The 8,713-nt window shown below is 44.0% G+C and overlaps 1 protein-coding gene across 1 annotated transcript in view; it reads left to right on the top strand.

Moving 5' to 3' along the window:
• The window catches only part of CRB1 (crumbs 1, cell polarity complex component), an 87,999-nt gene that overhangs the window by 42,399 nt on the left and 36,887 nt on the right, over window positions 1-8,713 (top strand). The gene's annotated exons all lie outside the window — the stretch shown is intronic.

Below are 8,713 nucleotides of genomic sequence, written 5' to 3'. Positions count from 1 at the left end.
TACGATTTAAAGGAAATTACGGTCCCAACTCCATCGGCGACAGTATCTAAGGAAATTTATATACTCCAACATTTGGAAGTGATCGTTGAATGAAATAACTTCCTATAGAGTTTCTTCTGACCCCACGTAATGTATGGTATATCTGAATTCGTTTGAAAATCTGAAATTTTCTATAAGTGGAGGCAAGAATCAAATATTCATAAGCCAGAAACATTTTCCCGCCTTACATGCGTGCCTTGTGGAGTTGCTTAGAAGATCACATTCTAATCACTAAAGAACTGTAAAAATGAACAGAGACGAGTACCTTGCAATCGAGCCCCAAGGTGGCGAGCGGATGTGACGGCCTCGGACACGGCCGCCCACAGCCGGAGACTTCACAAGCGCTGCACGCAGCCTCTCCACAAACACATGTGCATGTTGCTGCATTTTGATGGCTATGACGTCACTAGGCGATGGGACTAGCTCAGCTCCATTATAATCTTATGGGACCACCGTCATCTATGTAGTCCGTCGTTGACCAAAATGTCATTTTCCAGCACGACAGTACCTCTAACTGTGCTGTGAGCCTTGTAGGTGTGAAAGCCTCTTCCGAGCTTTGCTTTCAAGCATACTTATCATCCAACACGGTGCTGGAGGCTGCGAACTGTACTGTACAGCAGTACAGTGTGAGGTGAAAATATTCGATGAAGCATGTCCGATACCGCCGTTAAGTGTCCAAAAATGAAAACAGGCACGCATTCAGTCTTTTCTCATGCATAAGGAAGAGTCCGCTGCATCGGAGGACAGCCCTCGTTTTTATGCCCGGGCTCTGCACCTGTCATTCCAACACGTCCAAAGCCTCCATGGAGAAACGTTACAAGTCTATCGATCTCTTAAAAATAGAGGCAATGTTTTGTGATGTGTTGTTATTGTCTTTCTCTGGGAGAGAATTTATAGTGGTGACTCTTTTAACAGCATATGAAATGCTTAGTGGGAGTATGTGTTTAAAAAATGCAGGTTCCTGCGAGATTTCTCTAGAACTTCTGATTCTACGCATCTGGATCAGGCCCGCCTAGCTGCATTTTTACAAGGATCCCAGTAATTGTGATAACGGTTTGCCTCATAACGGTCTAAAATTTCGTTTTCAAAGGAGCGTTTTATCCGAAAAAGCCCAAGAGACTCTGAAGGAGAGAAAACTTTTATACATATGGATTTTATCCACTCATTTAAATGTATCGATGTGGGGAACCTGGCTTTCGGGTGACATTTTAAACTGTCCCTCACCAATGACAATGGTTTCCTGAATGAACAAATAGGTTGATCGAGGTGTCTTGTTAAAAGTCTGAAACTATTTCACCGACTCGCCAGTGCTGCGGTCTCCATTCACGGCGAGCGCCTTACACAGGTGTTCCATTTTCTTGCCGGTCTCACCGTATTTTTATTGTACCTTTGCTACGTTTAGACAAGCACTTGCCTTGACGACCGCCCGTGGCACTCAGCACGGTGACACGCTGTGCGGGCGTGTAGCCGGGGCACACCTGGCTGCACCACACTGCCCAGGTGTGCAGTCGGCTCCACCATCGAGGTGCGTGCATGTGCACGCTATGCTGTCCGCCAACGAGATCGCCTAATGATGCATTTCTCAGAAGTGTGCCCGTTAAAGCGTCACCTGCCCATAGTCTGTGATGGGTCTCGTGCAGACGAGCCTCAGACATTGGGGGACAGGGGTGTGAGTGAGAGTTATCGGGGGAGGCACCCCACGGCAGTAAGTGTCACCTCAGCTGACCTCGGAAAGAAAGCTGGGCTTTCGAATAAGTGGAGAGAGGGAGAGGGCTTTGAATGGGCTTTAATTTTTCTCCTAGGAAAATGTCGTGTACAGACCACGTAAACACTGGGCCGTGGGAATCATTCTGCGGGGTAAATTAGAGCCAGGCAGTAGAGAGAATGTAGAGACAGTGCCGGGCCTCGCGAGGTCAGTGATTCGCTCTGGTGTTATTTTAGAACCAAAATATTAATAATTTTGGGAGAAACGACCATTGGCACTGCCCAAGAATGCGAAGCCAGTTCTTAGCATGGCAGAGAGAGGGCAAACGTTGTCTGAGATAGAGACACATCCAACCGAAGGCCAAGCAGATTTTCATAATTCACCATAATTCCAGTGTCTGATCATTCGCTTTGACAAGAAGAGGGGGGGAAGGACTGAGCGACAGCAGAGCCGTTTCTGGTGGTTTACTCATCGAAGGCGGTTCGGAGGGTTCTGCCTGAACGGGATCGCGTTTCTCCGAAATGACTTCTCCAAGAAAAGACGACAAGAGTGAGCCTGAGCGATGTCGCGGCTCCTCCTTGTTCGTCCAGAAAATAACTGAAGGCCACTTACCTGTGTCCGCTGAGCTCCGAAGCGCGACTCTTGACGTGCACAATCGAGGGAAACGTAGAACTGAAACGCAGCACCGTCTTCCGAAGTTCGAAGGCCTCAGGACCCTCCTCGCACTGTAGACCGAATCGGATCTTCTGGGCTCCGAAGTTTTTGCCTGAGCTGCCGCGTTGTCCTGAACGAATGTGAAGTGTAGGGAGAGAGCGTGCGCGTGTCCTGACTGATGACTTGAAAACGGTGTAATAATGAAGCAGGACAAAGGGATGGATGCTGAAGAGACACGCACCTGCTTCGTACTGCGCACGGACACACGCGATCTCGATAAACGAATGACCGACAGGAGCAGCGCACTGTTCAGATAGGAGGGTTGGGAGTCGCCCGCATAAAAGAGTGTGGTTAACATAGTACATCTTTATAATCCTCGTGGGAACATTTGTTTTCATCGTTTTGCGTGAAAATATTTCAGAAATCTACTCCACATCTTCTTACGTTTATGGAAGAAATGCATTAAAAAGCCATAACGGGACTGCATGCAATTCCGTATGTAATTGGTGACTTGCTGTTCGCTTAGACTCCGTGTCGCCCCGTGCTGTGCCGCGGGGAGGCCTTGAGCTAGATATTGATTTGCCCATTTTCAATATCTCCAAACTGCTATGCTTTTTACACAGTTTATGCCAGCTCGTCGTGTTACCTTTTTCGGAGGCGGCACGTTGTAGGAGGTAGAAAAAGGCTCACCTCAGGAGTCAGGCAGACCGGGGCAGCAGCCACAGTTGACTCAGCTCCGTCACCTGTTAGATGAAATCAGCGACACACGCTTCGTCATTTACTGACACGATTAAATGGCCACCTAGATCAAGTCTCTCGCGCAGAGCCTGGCTGCATTCGGGACTCCGTAAGTGTCCCTCCCACCCACTCACGTGACTGTCCAGTAAGTGTCCCTCCCACCCACTGACGTGACTGTCCAGCACTCGGCTCTCATTGCTCATTGCCAGAAATGTACAAGGTCGTATAAATGTATAAATCCTATTCCACGGCAAGCTGGGATACATGATAATCAAGCTTATTTTAAGCATGTATAGAATAGTAATAAATGATGAGCTAGGGCCGGAGGAAATAGTTAATAAAATTCGCGGTCTCCATTTTTAAACAGAGAAACTTTTAGAATATATCTTTAGCCTGGATTATGTTCTGGATAGTTGACATCGTGGTGACCTCTGGAAAAATGAAACTGAGTTACAGTGAACACAGACAAAATTGGGGATAGCACGAAACCTGACTATCCTCTCTTAAGCGAATAAAAGTAGGGGTAAGAGATTATAGCAAGACAGCGGTGTTCAGAACGCATCTACCAGGACCGTCTCATTCAATCCTACAGCAGCCCACTAAGGAACTTAGTGCGTGCCCCCTCTGACATATTTTTAAAACTGTGACAAAATTAGAAAGATGTTGGAGTGCGTTACATTCAGCATCTTCCCCACTTAAAAAATCTCTGCTTGTATTATCTGCTTAGAAATGATGCATGAAGCACGTTCTTTACTTAGAAATTATGATAGAATCTCTGGCCTGGACAAATCATTAGAGGCCATCGAACTCTATGACCCACCTTTTCTCAAATTTCCTAATGTCCACGGTGAATGAGGGTGTTTTCTGAATTCGAACAGCTTCCATGTCAGGAAACTTATTGTCTCCAAAGACAGCTGATTCTGTGCTAGATCAACATTGATTTCTAGAAGATCCTGCATAGTGAACATAATATGACATCCATTGGCATCTTATCGTTGGCCCCGGTGTGCCCTGGTGGGACCGAATAAAACCTAAAAGCTTCGTGGGCTGGACCCTTGGCCACGTGAAGACCCTTCTGAACTGCCCTGGCATCTGCTTTTCCCCAAGTCAATCACCCTCATTTTCTTGAAGAATTGCTCTGGTGACATGCTTTCAAGTCAACTTGCTATCACATTAGCTGTCTTTACTGGGCGGACATCTCGTAAGTCTTCTTAAAGGACTCCAAACTTAACAAAAATATGGAGTCGGAAGGAATGATCATTTCCTTTGTTCTGGATACTATCATCCACTGTGCCAGCCCAGAGTCACTGGGAATTGTGGAAACTGTATCACCATGGATCCATATTTCCAAGATAACTTTGGATAATACATATGAAAGTCCATCATGAACAGTAACACATTCCATAAACTTTAATTATTATTACTACTGGTTGTTATTAAGTTTATCATTTGAAACACTTATGTCTTCAACTGAGAAACCACGTGCTTAATCCCAAGTGAAAAGAGTAAAGTTAACTCTTCTCAGCTCGTGGAAAACTGTCGTCTTTAACAAGTTCACGTCGCCTACATGTTTGGTGAGCGTGCTGGCTATATTTTTATGGAATTAATTTATGTCCAAGTTCACTCATTCATTCCACACACAAAAAGTAACTATTCTGAATGACTACGAAGCTCCGAGCATTTATAGTTAATATCATTTTGTTGACACAGAAATAACTATTGAACAGGCTCTATTATGTCCACTTTATTCAGAAAGTTTTTCTTCAAGAAATGAGCTCTGTGCCACGTTCCCGTAGCTGAGAAGTATCAAAGCTGGGATTTGAAAACCAGGGTTGTCTGACCCCTTGTGCATGTTTCCTCCACTTTTTATTCTGCCTGCCCAGAACGACTAGAAGCTTCTCTCCAAACTGAGCCACGGATCAGGACTCTACTATGCTGCCTCTCCTTCCCCCAACCCTCACGTCCGGCCCACTGGGTGGACTTCTTCCTTTAGTCCCAGGCCCCGTCTGCCCCGCAGGCCCCCTGCCCTAAACTCAGCTATGCTGGGCCCCGGGAAGCAGGACTCTGTCTAGTTTTGTTCACTGTGTCATTTCCGGCACCCACGCAGTGACAGGCAAAGTCGGGCTTCAAGAGGTAAGGTTTGAAAGTGAATGGAGAATAAACGAATGAAGAAATGCATCGCCTCGGCATCTCCTGCGCTCCGTTCTCTGTCTTCCCCCCTGATTTCCGCCACAAGTCACCCGACCTGGTGCCACAGCAGATTGCTAAGGCCACGTACTCGTCCACCTCCCCTCTCGGGTAACTTTTTTTCATATTTTCTGAGGCTTCCAAGGTCTTAACCTAAAGAAATTACTCGAATGGCGAGGATTTTAGGCTCTGGTGGTTCTGAGGGACTCAGTGACCTCTCAGCCTGCACCACGTACCGGTCACCTCTCCAGGTCCTCAGGTGTCCCCTCTCAGAGAGTGTAGACAAAGTCAACCACCAGTTACACTTGGTGTGTCCTGCATGTCAGTCGCCCAGTCAAATTATCCTGATGGGCGACATCAAATCCCCTTGTATTTAAGACTAACAGGGCGCAGCTTTTCTCTGAGAGGGGGCAGAGGGCAGAGTTTGTCTTGTCACAGTCTCGGTTAAGTCTAACGAAAGTCCCTGTGATTTTCTTAATTTCCCTTTTTGATCCCCCGCATCGATTTTCAGTAGATTTGAAGTTGCTGTGAATTTCTTAACTACTATTCAAAAGCAAAATAAAAAAAAAACAAAAAACCCACAAAACAGCATTTTCATTGTGGTGAGGAAAAGAGAAGCAAGCTCTTGCTTTCTATAATAGAAGTCATCAAAACTGCAGATCGGTACTTAGGTTTCCCCCAAACTCACTTTTCCGTGATTATAGTATCAGCGTGCGATGTGGCCTCACGGCAGCATTCGCTGGTGTGACTTCAAAGGGGAGAGGATCTAAGGACGTAGGACGTCTGCTTGGTAAGCAGCACAGATGGGTCTCACGCTAAGCCCCACTGATCCAGCTTGTCGGGGAAGAAGTCACACTAAGGCCTCACCCTCTCCCTGGGAGGAAGACGTGATCCTGAAAAACAAGCGCACACGTGTGGTAATGGCACAAGACCGTCAGGAAGTCACCCCGTCAGCCTACTAGGTGTTTGGATGGATGCCCCTCTTTTTACAGAAAAATGTTCGGAGCCAGGATCTGTGGTGTTCCTATTTTAATGGCAGTGCTAATAGGTAACTCATTCGTTTGTTGTTACTTAAATAAGCTGATCGGTAGCATTTAGAGTTTTTATGATGTTTACTTAGCAACGAACGTTAATGCAATAGGTATTACTGTCAAATGAAAATGAGAACTTTTCAGGAACAGAAAGTCGCTCAAAGTATTGAGTGAAGGAAGTACTCACGCACTGAACCCTCGGTCTTTTTCTTGGGTATCTCTTTACTAAAATAAAGAAAACGATTAAGATAGAGAAAGATAATACTTACTTAATGGTATATGTTTTTGTAGACATAATTTTCTAATAGATATTTCATTAACTATGACTTTAAATAAAGTGAGATTATAGCAAAAGTTATTTTAAAAGCCAGTGATATTTATATTTAACATAAAGACTACCTGCTTTTTATCCATGAATATAATTTGTTCTGATAAAAATGGGGTCTATTCCAGGTAGTAGAAATTTTCCCTATTATGATTATTTTCGAAATACAGTCTTATCATGGAATCAGATATTATACTTAGAAGAATTTTAGAAAAGTAAAATGAAGTGAGTGTTTGGTCAAGTACATGAATTGACTTCATGTAAACAAAATGACAGTAAGTGTTAAGTAACCCACCTCATACTATAAATACTAGGACATAAGTAACCAATTCATTATCAACTAAAATACCCAGTAAAGAAGATAATCCCATAAACGTTGCCTAATTCCTTCATCTCGATTGACGGTAGACCTTGTTTATGTTGAGCCAGTCAAATAGCCAATAAAAGACGTTTCGATCTTTTTTCCCACTTTTAGTTTCTCCGAGTTCATCAAAATAAATATGTCTGACCTTATTTCACATAGGAGAGTCAGTGGAACTGATTTTAAACAAGGCAAGAGTATTAATCACTGTTTACTGTTCTTTTAATATCTAATTCTGCTTATTTTCTTCAGACTGTTGACCTTGATACAGGCTTTCTCTCCTTTCTGTTTTTGTTTATTCCCCTGCTGGTAAAATTTAGAACTAGCTTCTCTGTTTACACGGCAAGGAAATACATAATCAAGGTATTAGTAGTTATCCTGTGAAATAGCAAATGTGTAAACTTTAGAAATTATAAGAAAAAATATAGTAAACGACAGTAAAGAAACTACTACCGTTTGCACTTACTTGCTGACCCAGAAGAAATGGAAGGGGTACTATGAATTCTAAGGACGCAAATGCCCTGTATCAGAGCTGATAATCTGAGGTGTGGACATTTTAATATCCAACCAGCTGGTCTTCCCTCTGTTACGTATCCCTGTGACATTCATCTTTATGAAAAAACCGCTTGGTTTTCCTTCCATCGATGACTCATTTTTCTCCACTGCCTTCAGAAAATAAATAAGTAAACACATAAACAAACAGATAAAAATGAAACAGAACGATCAAACCATAAATCCCCAAACCCTCTCTAGTCTGGCTCTATCGACTCTTCTTGACTTGACTTTCCTACGTAAATCATCGTGGCAACGAGACTGCCAAACAGCATCACCTCTAAACGTCTTACACTTTTCCGCCGATGAGTTTTTATTCCATTATTTCCATGTTCCTCTTTGTCCATCCGACTCGTACTTGAAAACCGATATGAAACCCTCTAAATCCCAGACCAGCCTAGTCTCGAGAGATGGTCTGAGGACACAGTGTTTTCAAATGGTCTCAAATCACCAAAAATATTTCTAATACCTTTGTTGAAAAATATTTGCGTATTTGCGGACCCGCACAGTTCAAACCCACATTGTTCAAGGGTCAGTTGCACTTGAATTACTAACTCATGGTGTAGATGAAACAGACACAGAAAGTCGCTGGGACCCGTTTCCGGTCATTATCGCTAGAGGAGCCTTTTTGTCAAATTTTTAAAAACATAGCTTAGGCATAGAGTTAAATGGGAACACGAGACACGTGTTAGTAATAACCATAAAAACGAACGCACTGAAGTATCAAGTGAAAAACCGCATCAGGTTGGGTTTTCGATACCAGAAGCCGGATCAAGCGCTTCTGGAGTTTGGGATTCAGGCTTTCTAAGCCTTAATCGCTTTTGCGAAAGAGAAGAAAGAACCTCTGCCTTGAAAACCACAGCGGAGCCTCGAAGCACAGACACACGGTGTGGGTGGGATGCAGGGAGAACCTCACGGCGCTCCACACACGCCCGTTTTTGTCAAGAGTTTGTCCACACAAACGTCACCGGAGAAGCAGTGATTCTCTCTCTTAAAACGTGCTACGCTCCTTCTCGTTACTTTACTAAATCCGTTCTGATAATTCTCTAATGAGATCTCTTCCCTTGACGTGGAATCATGGAAAAGAGTAAAAACAAAAAACAAAAAACTGAACAAACTAT

Source organism: Pteropus alecto, unplaced genomic scaffold (genome assembly GCF_000325575.1).
Source record: "Pteropus alecto unplaced genomic scaffold, ASM32557v1 scaffold90, whole genome shotgun sequence".
In the NCBI taxonomy this organism is placed as follows: Eukaryota; Metazoa; Chordata; class Mammalia; order Chiroptera; family Pteropodidae; genus Pteropus; species Pteropus alecto.
Note: the sequence above shows the minus strand (reverse complement) of the source record. Positions and strands in the feature narration are given on the sequence as shown.